The sequence below is a fragment of the Myotis yumanensis genome, unplaced genomic scaffold (genome assembly GCF_028538775.1).
Source record: "Myotis yumanensis isolate MYYU_CA2020_CCGP unplaced genomic scaffold, mMyoYum1.0.hap1 SCAF_15, whole genome shotgun sequence".
NCBI classification, from domain to species: Eukaryota; Metazoa; Chordata; class Mammalia; order Chiroptera; family Vespertilionidae; genus Myotis; species Myotis yumanensis.
In genome coordinates, this window is record NW_027223766.1 from 24,364,968 (window position 1) to 24,373,931 (window position 8,964).

Below are 8,964 nucleotides of genomic sequence, written 5' to 3' on the forward strand. Positions count from 1 at the left end.
GGGGTTGTGGGTACAATTCCCGGTCAGGGCACATACCTAGGTTGCAGATTTGATCCCTGGTCAGGGCAAGTCTGGGAGGTAATTGATGTTTCTCTCTTTCTCTCCTCCTCCTCCTTTCCCCCTTCCTTCCCTCCCTCTCTTCCTCTCTCTCTAAAAAACCAATGAATATATCCTCAGATAGGGGTAAAAAAAATAACACATAACATAAAATTTACCATCTTAACCATTTTTAAGTGTTCAGTAGTGTTACATATGTTCAAGTTTTTGTACAATCCATCTCCAGATTTATCTTAGAGAACTAAAACTCTATATCCATTAAACAGCTCCCCATTCTCCTCTTCTTCCTAGCTCCTGGCCACCGCCCATCCACTTTCTGTCTCTATGATGTCACTACCACCTCATGTAAGTGTAATCATATGGGTTTTGTCTTTTTGAGACTGGCGTATTTCACTTACATTGTCCTCCAGGTTAATCCATGTTGTAGCATACATCTAAATTTCCTTCCTTTAAAAGCTGAATAATATTATATTGTATGTGCATACCACATTTTATTCTTCTGTCCATCCATTAATGGACATGTGGGTTGGTTTTCACTGCTTGGCTATTGTGAGTAATGCTGCTATGAACATGGGTGTACAAATACTGAGTCCCTGCTTTCAATTCTTCAGAATATATACCCAGAATTGAAATTGCTGGTCAAATGGTAATGCTATTTTTAACTTTTTGAGGATCCTACATACTGTTTTTCAAAGAGGCTGCACCATCTTACATTTACACCAACAGTGCACATCCTCACCGACGCCTGTTATTTTCTGGGTTTTGCATGCAGCTATCCTAATAGGTATGCGATGGTATTTCAATGTGGATGCTTCATCTTTTTAACTTGTGCCTGTTATTTGTAATACGAAACTCTAATATTAGAGTGGCAGATGTATGAACTCATTCACGTGACAAGGAGGTCAGAGCAGAAGCCCGCCCTGAGAAAGGCATTTATTTCAGTCTTTCTAAGCCAACTTGGAAACTTAGATAATTAGTATGTAAACATATATTGGGGGAGCGATTAAATATTCTATCAATCAATTTGTAAGATCCAAAAGCTTCCAGATGACTATTTTAAGGGTAGATTGTTTTGCAGGGGAGGAGGGTTAGAGAACAGTCTAGAATCCTTAGACAGTGTCTGTCTCCTAGTTCTCAGCCAAAAACACAAATAAAACTGCTATCATTTGGCTTATACAACACACACACACATACACACACATGAAGACTTAAGTTAAAATGTGCAAAACTCATTTTTTGTCAGAGAAGTAAAAATTGCATAAATAATAATGAAAAATAAGTAGAACCAAAATATATTTATTTATTTTTTTCCTTGTGAGACAGCTTTACTTACAAAACAGGTCTAAAATAAGAACATGAATGACCAGCCCTTGGGAATGTGGGAGAGCTGGCTCTTGGGGACCCATGTGTGAAGCCCAGACAACCAAGCAGAGGGCCTAAAGGAGGGCTGGATGTGTGAGGGGGACCTAAAATTTGAACTCCTTGTATTTCTTGCTGCCCCTACGGGTGTCCTGAGGCTGAGCTTTCCGTTTCTTTTGCTTCTGTTTGGCAGCATGCTCAGCCACCATGTCACTGAAGTCTTCCTTCTCCACTTGTGCCTGCTGCTCCCTTACATGGTCCTCATACTTCTGGGTCATGGCCATGGGGTCCAGCTCTAACTCTTCAGGTGCCAGAGCCACTTCCACACCTTGTAGCTCAGGGGCCGGGCCCTTACGGCTCATAACCGTGGACATGTCATAGATGTGGGTCGATCCCATTATGGCTCCCCCAACGGTGGCCGTTCTCTTCTCCGGTAACACAGTGAACAGCTGAGGTGTCTCGCTTCCATCCATCGCTTCCTCAATCTTCTTCTTCCTCAGCTCAGTGAGTTCAGGAGTCTCCATTCCAGCTGGCACTGATGAGAATCCTCCAGGAGTGATGAGGCCACTGTCTGCAGGGGTAATAAAGCCTGTTTCATCTGGCTTGTCTTCATCACTTTCCTCCTCTTCCTCTTCTTCTGAAGACTCTTCATCAAATGGCTCCAGCTCCCCCCAAGGAGACCAATCAATCTCTTCTTCCTCAGTCTTGGTCTGAAATTCAGCGGCATTGGTTCCAAATACATCCCCATAGAGTGGTTTCCCGGTTTCATCTACTGGTGGTTTGCCCCAGCCACCAGCATGGTACCCAAAGGAACAGCTCTCAGGGATGGGTGAGTTCAGCCCAGGGATTTTCAAGTTTGGGTATGATGGGGGTGGTCCATATCGCTGCATGGCAATCAGCCACGGGTAAGGAACTTTGTGAGCATTTGGTCCTACTGGCATCCCCAAGGAAATCCTTAGCTTGTCGGACAGATCTCCTGGCTTCTTCTCAAACTCCTTCCCCTCATAGTACAGGTCCCCATGGATGATCAGCTTCAGCTTGGTCTGCCACTTGAAGAAGGCATCATGCAAGGCATCATGATAGTCAATGTCGATCTTCCCCATCTTAGGCCGAACCTTCTCTCGCATTTTTGACTTCATAGTCTTCTGTTCTTTCTTCTCCTGCAGGGCCTCCCGCATCTCCTGGATGCCTGTGCGTTTGATGAAGTCCGGCAGCTCAAAGGGGGGCTTCTCAATGCCTCGTTTGCCCTGCAGGTACTTGCGCTTCAAACACCAGTGGCACAGGCACAGAATTACGAGTGGCCTTGAGGTGGACCAAGAGCTTAGGGTCCTGTGCTGTCACATCATGCATCTCCACAACATCAGGCCGAGCCACGAGCTGCTTGAGTTCAGCCACAGTGAAGCGATTCATTCGGCGCAACTTCTTCTTGGACAGCTTAGGGGCTTCTGGCTTCTTTTCCAGTTCGTCATCGCTGCTATCGTCATCGCTGTCCTTGTGCTCCTCCTCAAAGCCCTTCTTCTTGGGGGCTGCAGAGTTCTCCAGGTTGTCGAGTTTCTCTGGCTCCTTCTCTTTCTCCTTCTTCACATCACCGGTGAGCTTGAAAGCCTCAAAAATCCTCTTGAAGAAGATGAAGTTGGGCTCATAAATTTCAGGTTCTTCAGTTACATACTCAATTTCAACATCAGCAGCTGAGGACTCAGAGCCACAGGACCGGGTTGACTCTTTCTCTTGGTCCCCAGAACTCTCAGATGACACCCCTCATACCCACTGGGCCTTTTTCTTCTTCTTTTGGTTGCGACGCTTCCGGTTTTTCTCTTTTTTGGATATGGACACTGAGTCCTCCTCAGTCTCTGATGCTGACTGACCCAGGGATGAGTCTGTTCCCATTTCCTCTTGCTCCTGTTGAGAGTTCATCTCTTCCTGGCGGCTCTCTTTCAGGGGCAGGATCTTTTCCAAAGCCTGGCGGATCTTGGGGCCCACAGAGGGGTCGTCCATCTCTCTGTTCTCATCTCCAAAGGGTGGTGGGGGACCACGAGGCCGGGGAACCGGGGCCCCCATGGGCAAAACAGTACGAGTGGGGCCCACTGGAGCAGCAACTCGAGGACCCAGAGGGGTGCGAACACCAATTTGGCCCATGTCTTGTGGGGGCCGAGGAACTGGGCTGCCCATCTTGGCAATCTCCTGCTGCTGTTCTTGCTCCAGTAACACAGCTGCCCGCTTCTGTTGCTCCAAGAGCTCATGTTCCTTTAGTGAATGATCTCCCTGCTGCTTGGTGCGCTCCTCTTGCTGCATCAACAACGCTGCCTGCTGCTGCGCCAGCTTCAGCCGCTCCTCCTCTGACAACGCCACAGGCTCACCCACACGGAGAGGAGGTGGGGGCCCCAAGTTTGGTGGGCGGGGTCCAACTACCTTAGGAAAACCAAGACCAAGGCCTGGTGGAAGTGGTGGAGGAGGCTGCAGAGGGGGGAGGCCCATGGGTGGCGGTGGCATTGGAATCCCAGTGAGCTGTGCTGACATGGGAGGCGGAGCTGCTTTGTCCCCATCTTCACCTCTCAGAACCGACCGATTCAGTACAAGACCAGTCTGGCGGGTGTAGCTCTGCAGCCGTTCCACTAGCTCCTCACGACTCCCTGCTTGGATCAGAGCTCCGATCTCTGCCAATTTGGCCTGAAGCTCCTGGGCAGCCCAGGCGCCATAGTGACCAGGAGGTGGCGTCGGCAGCTGCAACTCTCCTTTGGGAGGCTCGGGATGTTCGGCCGCCATCTCAGCCGCAGCAAGGCTCTGGGCCAATTCGGAACCTTGCGCCAGACTCAGGGCCCACTCCCCAGAACTTCCAGCAGCGCGGTATGCCACGTCCCTCCCGGGTTGGCAGGCTGCCATGGGCGCAAAGCCTTCTGGGAGTTGTAGTACGGTACCCGGCCAATGCCCCGGGACGCTGGGGGTGGGCGCAGCAGGGGCGGGGCTGCGGGGAAAGTGGGTCCCTCCCGGAGGGCTTGCTTTCAACGTCTGGCAGTCACAAGCGCAGATCGCTAGCCTTCCGACTCCCAACTCCCGGAGCCAGTGTGAGAGGCCCGGACACTTACCTTCCCGGGAGCTCGGAAAGACTGATTCCCCAGCCGCAGCGCGTTAAGGACGCCAAAAGCAGAAGGTTGCAGCCAATGCCTGCGATAAAACCGTGTCTGATTGTCTCCCAAAATACATTTAAATAAACATTTAAGAATAAAACTATGTTGGGGTCCAGCCCCAGCAAGTCCAGGGGTTACCAAAGGTGTGGACGGAGTCAGCGTTCAGTTGATCAGCAGCCTAGCCAGGTTCTCTAGCCAGGATCTCCAGCCAGGTTCTGTGTTTTATTGTCTTGTTACATCTGTATTTATACCAGTTGATTTTAATCCTATCAATTTCTATTCCAAAGGTTAGCAAGTTTCTTATCTCCATTCCAGGGAGTAAAGATTATGTAGCTTAAGCGTGATTGTTTGTAGTTAAAGTGATTAACTACCTGCCTGGCACTTAGTTAAGGGGTTTTATTCCCTCCCTAACTTCAGGAAAAATCCCTACCTGGGGAAACAACCTTTCTCAGAGAGGTGACCTTGGTTAAAACACATATCACCAAGAAGGGGAGAAAACATATTAAGAACAGTATGCCATATATGCCAGGTCCCTTGAAACATATGCTGTGCAGATGTTTCTTCCCTGCATCGACTGTCAAGCAACAAGGATGGACCGGCTTCCGGCAAAACTAGGTAGTCAATGGGGAGGGGGGAAGAGGGGTGAGAAATCTTTCATACTTTCAACAATAAAGGTAATTTTTTATTAAAATAAAACCTAAAAATGTTTAAATTACTGACTAGAAGAGAGGTACGCTCCTTATCTTTCTAGTTGTTCTCAAAGGTAAAAACCCAATTTACTGCATAGAAAATGTCAGTTTTTAGGTATTTAGGGAAAACTTGAAGTGGTCTGCATAGAATTACCCAGTTTTTTGGAGACTAGCAACTTAAATAAATGTTTGCCAAAAACAGGCCTGCAAGATAATAACGGAAATAAATAGAATCAGACAGTCCTATTAGACACGGCTTTCTTCCATGTAAGTTCACCTACTGAGTGAGTGTCAAAAGATTCAAGTGCACAAGTGAACTTCCCGAAAGCTCTCTAGTGGCTTTTGTACTAAAAGCCAAGTCGTCTGTTTCCATACAGATCCTTTCCAACAATAGAGTACTTGGCTCAGATTGAAAGCAGATAGGAGTTTTCTAAGAGATACTTAAATCACATAAATGTTAGATATAATTATGACCTACTTATAAAAATATGAAAGATTGACTTGGAATAATCAATTTATTCATTAAGTTCTCCAGAAGGATTAGACTTATCCCACTGGAAATCAAGAAGGTGTCTGGAGACCAATAGGAAGTGAGCCAAAGGGAAGCCTTAGATTTCATGGCAGCCATCACAAGCTCCCAAGATTTGATGCGCCTCTTGAAAGAGGAGTAGTGGTGAAATAAAGCACTAACAAATGTGCTTTCCAAGACTTCACTTGCATTTATTTCCCAGATGCTGTTCGAAACCCAACTACAGTGGGGCTTTGATTTATGAGTGTCCCAACTAACGAGTTTTTTGAGATACCAGCTGTCTCTCGGCTGACTTTTTGCATTGAGTTGATAGAGTAATTTGAGTTAATGAGCTCCTTAACGAGCTCCTTAACGAGCTCGGTCTCGGAGTGAATTAAACTCGTTAGTCAAGGCCCCACTGTAGCTCAAATGATATCTAACTTCTGAAAGTCATGGGAATAAAATGCTACCAGTGAGTTGAACCATTGATGAAAATCCAGGTGCCTGGAAGGTGCCTGGAGTTAGTGAAACCATTGTATTGATAAAGTCATCTGGCTGTCTCCTAGGGTGCAGATTGGAGGTGTTATTCTCCACACCACCAGATACAAAGCCAACTGTTCCATGTTCATTAAAAATGGATCTAGAGCTGCCCATATTCATAAACAATATTTGCATGCATGAATTTCCCATTTCTTAAACAATATTTGCATGCATGAATTTCCCACCTCTACTATTAGAGCTCTGATAAAGAAGCAAAACTACAATGGTTCAAAGAAGATAAATATTTACAATTAGCATCTGCTACTACCCAAAATCAGGCCAAGGTTTTGTGGTATTGTTGTTTTTTGTTGGTTTGTTTTTTCATGATTAAGTTGACACAATGTCAGAAAAGCAAATGTAAGCCCCAAATTTGAGGTCAGTTTCATTTTCCAAGAGCGATCATATCATGCATAAAAAAATAGGCTATTTGCCACTGATGATCTTATGATAACCGAATTATTCCAATCTGTTCATTCTAGTGGATAAAGTTACTTAAAAGAAGAAAATAAAGCCAAAATAAAAGATTTTAAATCTAGCCTAAGAACATCCATATATAAATATCAAAATGGATGCCCTAGACTTGTCATATAAAATTCAGCTGACTCTTGTGCTTTGGGCCTCAGCCAGGAGATGTCAGCTACCAGGAAACTCACAATGGACAGACGCAGCCTCGAACTACAGAGTTCCCGAGCCCAGATCTCAAAGGCAAAAGAGGCACCAGGGTACAGTTACTCCAGATTTACAGACTGGACCTCATTTACTAAAGAGATAAACATATGTATATTTTTTAATGGTCACAATATCATATCGTTAATGACAACTTCATTTACTATGTCTTTTTTCCTGTGTGCTAAGCAATAAGGCAACGTGCTGAGCATCTTTACACATGGGTATTTTAATTTTAAAAAAACTATGAGGTAGTAGGTACAGTACTATTATTGTTTCCACTTTACAGGTGGAACTGACACTTAGGGTGGGTAATTAAGAGATAATATCAATTTGTTTGATCTTTTTAAATTTATATTTTGTAACTAGAAAGAGACACCAGGATCTAAACCCTGGTAGACTAACCATCAAAGCCCCAAGTTGCAAAATAAATGCCCCATAGGGAAGGTACATTAAAATGTGTTATATACATATATCCTGAAATATATATATACTATATACTATATATATATATATATATATATATCCCATGTTCAAAGGCTGTTAAATCACGTTGTTTACCCATATCTTCAGGAAAAAATCACTTCTGTTGTGGTAAACAACCTGCTTCCCTATTTATAATGGTCTGGCCCTCTAGCAACTTCAGCACAAAATTGTAGCTAATTTGCCTACAAACGTCAGGTGGTCATAATAATATGACCACTCAATGTGTTTGTGCGTGCGTGCGTGCGTGTGTGAGGCCCGATGCAGGAAATTTGTGAAAGAATAGGCCTTCACAGCCGTGGTGGCTGCCTGGATCCCTCTCTTGTGGTCACTGTGGCTGCCTCAATCCCTCGGCTACAAAACAGGCTTTTGTCAAGAAGGACATCCGAAAGGATGTCCAGTCTAATTAGCATATTATGCTTTTATTGCGATAGATATATATCATGAAATGTCTTATCAGAAGTAGAAGTTCCTTTTAGAAACAACCATTAGGACATCTCAACTTAATCTGGATGATCCTTTCATTTTGAAGTCTTACTAACTGTCCCAACTTACTGTTTTCTTTTGCCATCAGTCTCTCCAATTTCTCATGTCCACGATGTCCTAAACTCTTTTACAAGGTGCCAAAATACATGTGACTACAAGAGACACAGATAAATTTCCAGGAGCTCGGAATTCACAGAGCCCTTGCAGAGGGCCATGGACATAAGGCACAGCCAGCCTGAAGGGCTGCATCTTTCACTCACAACCAGCTCTTAATACATCCAGGCACTGTCTGTCTGAGAGAAATTCGAGGACTCGGAGGGCTACTTTCAGTTTGCTCTGTTTACCTGCAGGCCACATCTTGCAATGAGGTCTGTGGAGACGCTGTGGGAAAGTCCAGCAGTGAGAAGGCCGAGCGCTGGCTGGGTTTTCTTTCTGAAATCTTGAGTAGGCTGCTGAATGTTCCAGTATAACAGCACAAACACAAGGGAATATTGAAAAGTACAATCTCTCAGATATTTGATCCCCACCACCGAAGACTTCACTCACTGCCCCCAAAACACTGGTATTTGCACAGCAGAAGGAGATACTGGAGGGAATCTGAACCCAAGGGTCTCCGTGCTGCCCTGGGGGCAGCCATCACATCATGGTGGGTCACACCAGGCTGCCTCCGGGGACTAAGCCAAATGTGGTTCAGAACGTGGAGGCAATGAAGCAGAGAGTCTGGATTCGATTCTGGGCTCTCATTGGTACACATGCGACTAGGGAATTTTGGCCTCTCAAAACCTCACTTTTCTGATGGGTACAATAGGGATAAGCACAGAGTATTTGTAAATATTAAAGAAGTCAGAGCATGAAAAATTAATAGAAATCTTGGCATGTGGGAAGTACTTTATACATGTTACTTTTCCCTTTTTATTTTTAATGCTGTAACACTAGCTTTGGCCTACTTTCCCCTCAGTGAATCGAATTGAACAAATGCTTTGGCGTCATCACAACCCACAACTGTCACGCGTCTCTTACTTGAGTTTAAAATAAAGAAGAAATCTGGTTT

General features: G+C 45.0%; 1 pseudogene; it reads right to left on the minus strand.

The window, feature by feature from the left end:
• Positions 1-1,411: 1,411 nt before the first annotated feature.
• LOC138993546 (splicing factor 3B subunit 2 pseudogene) lies at positions 1,412-4,179 on the minus strand (annotated as a pseudogene).
• Between the last annotated feature and the right edge of the window lie 4,785 nt (positions 4,180-8,964).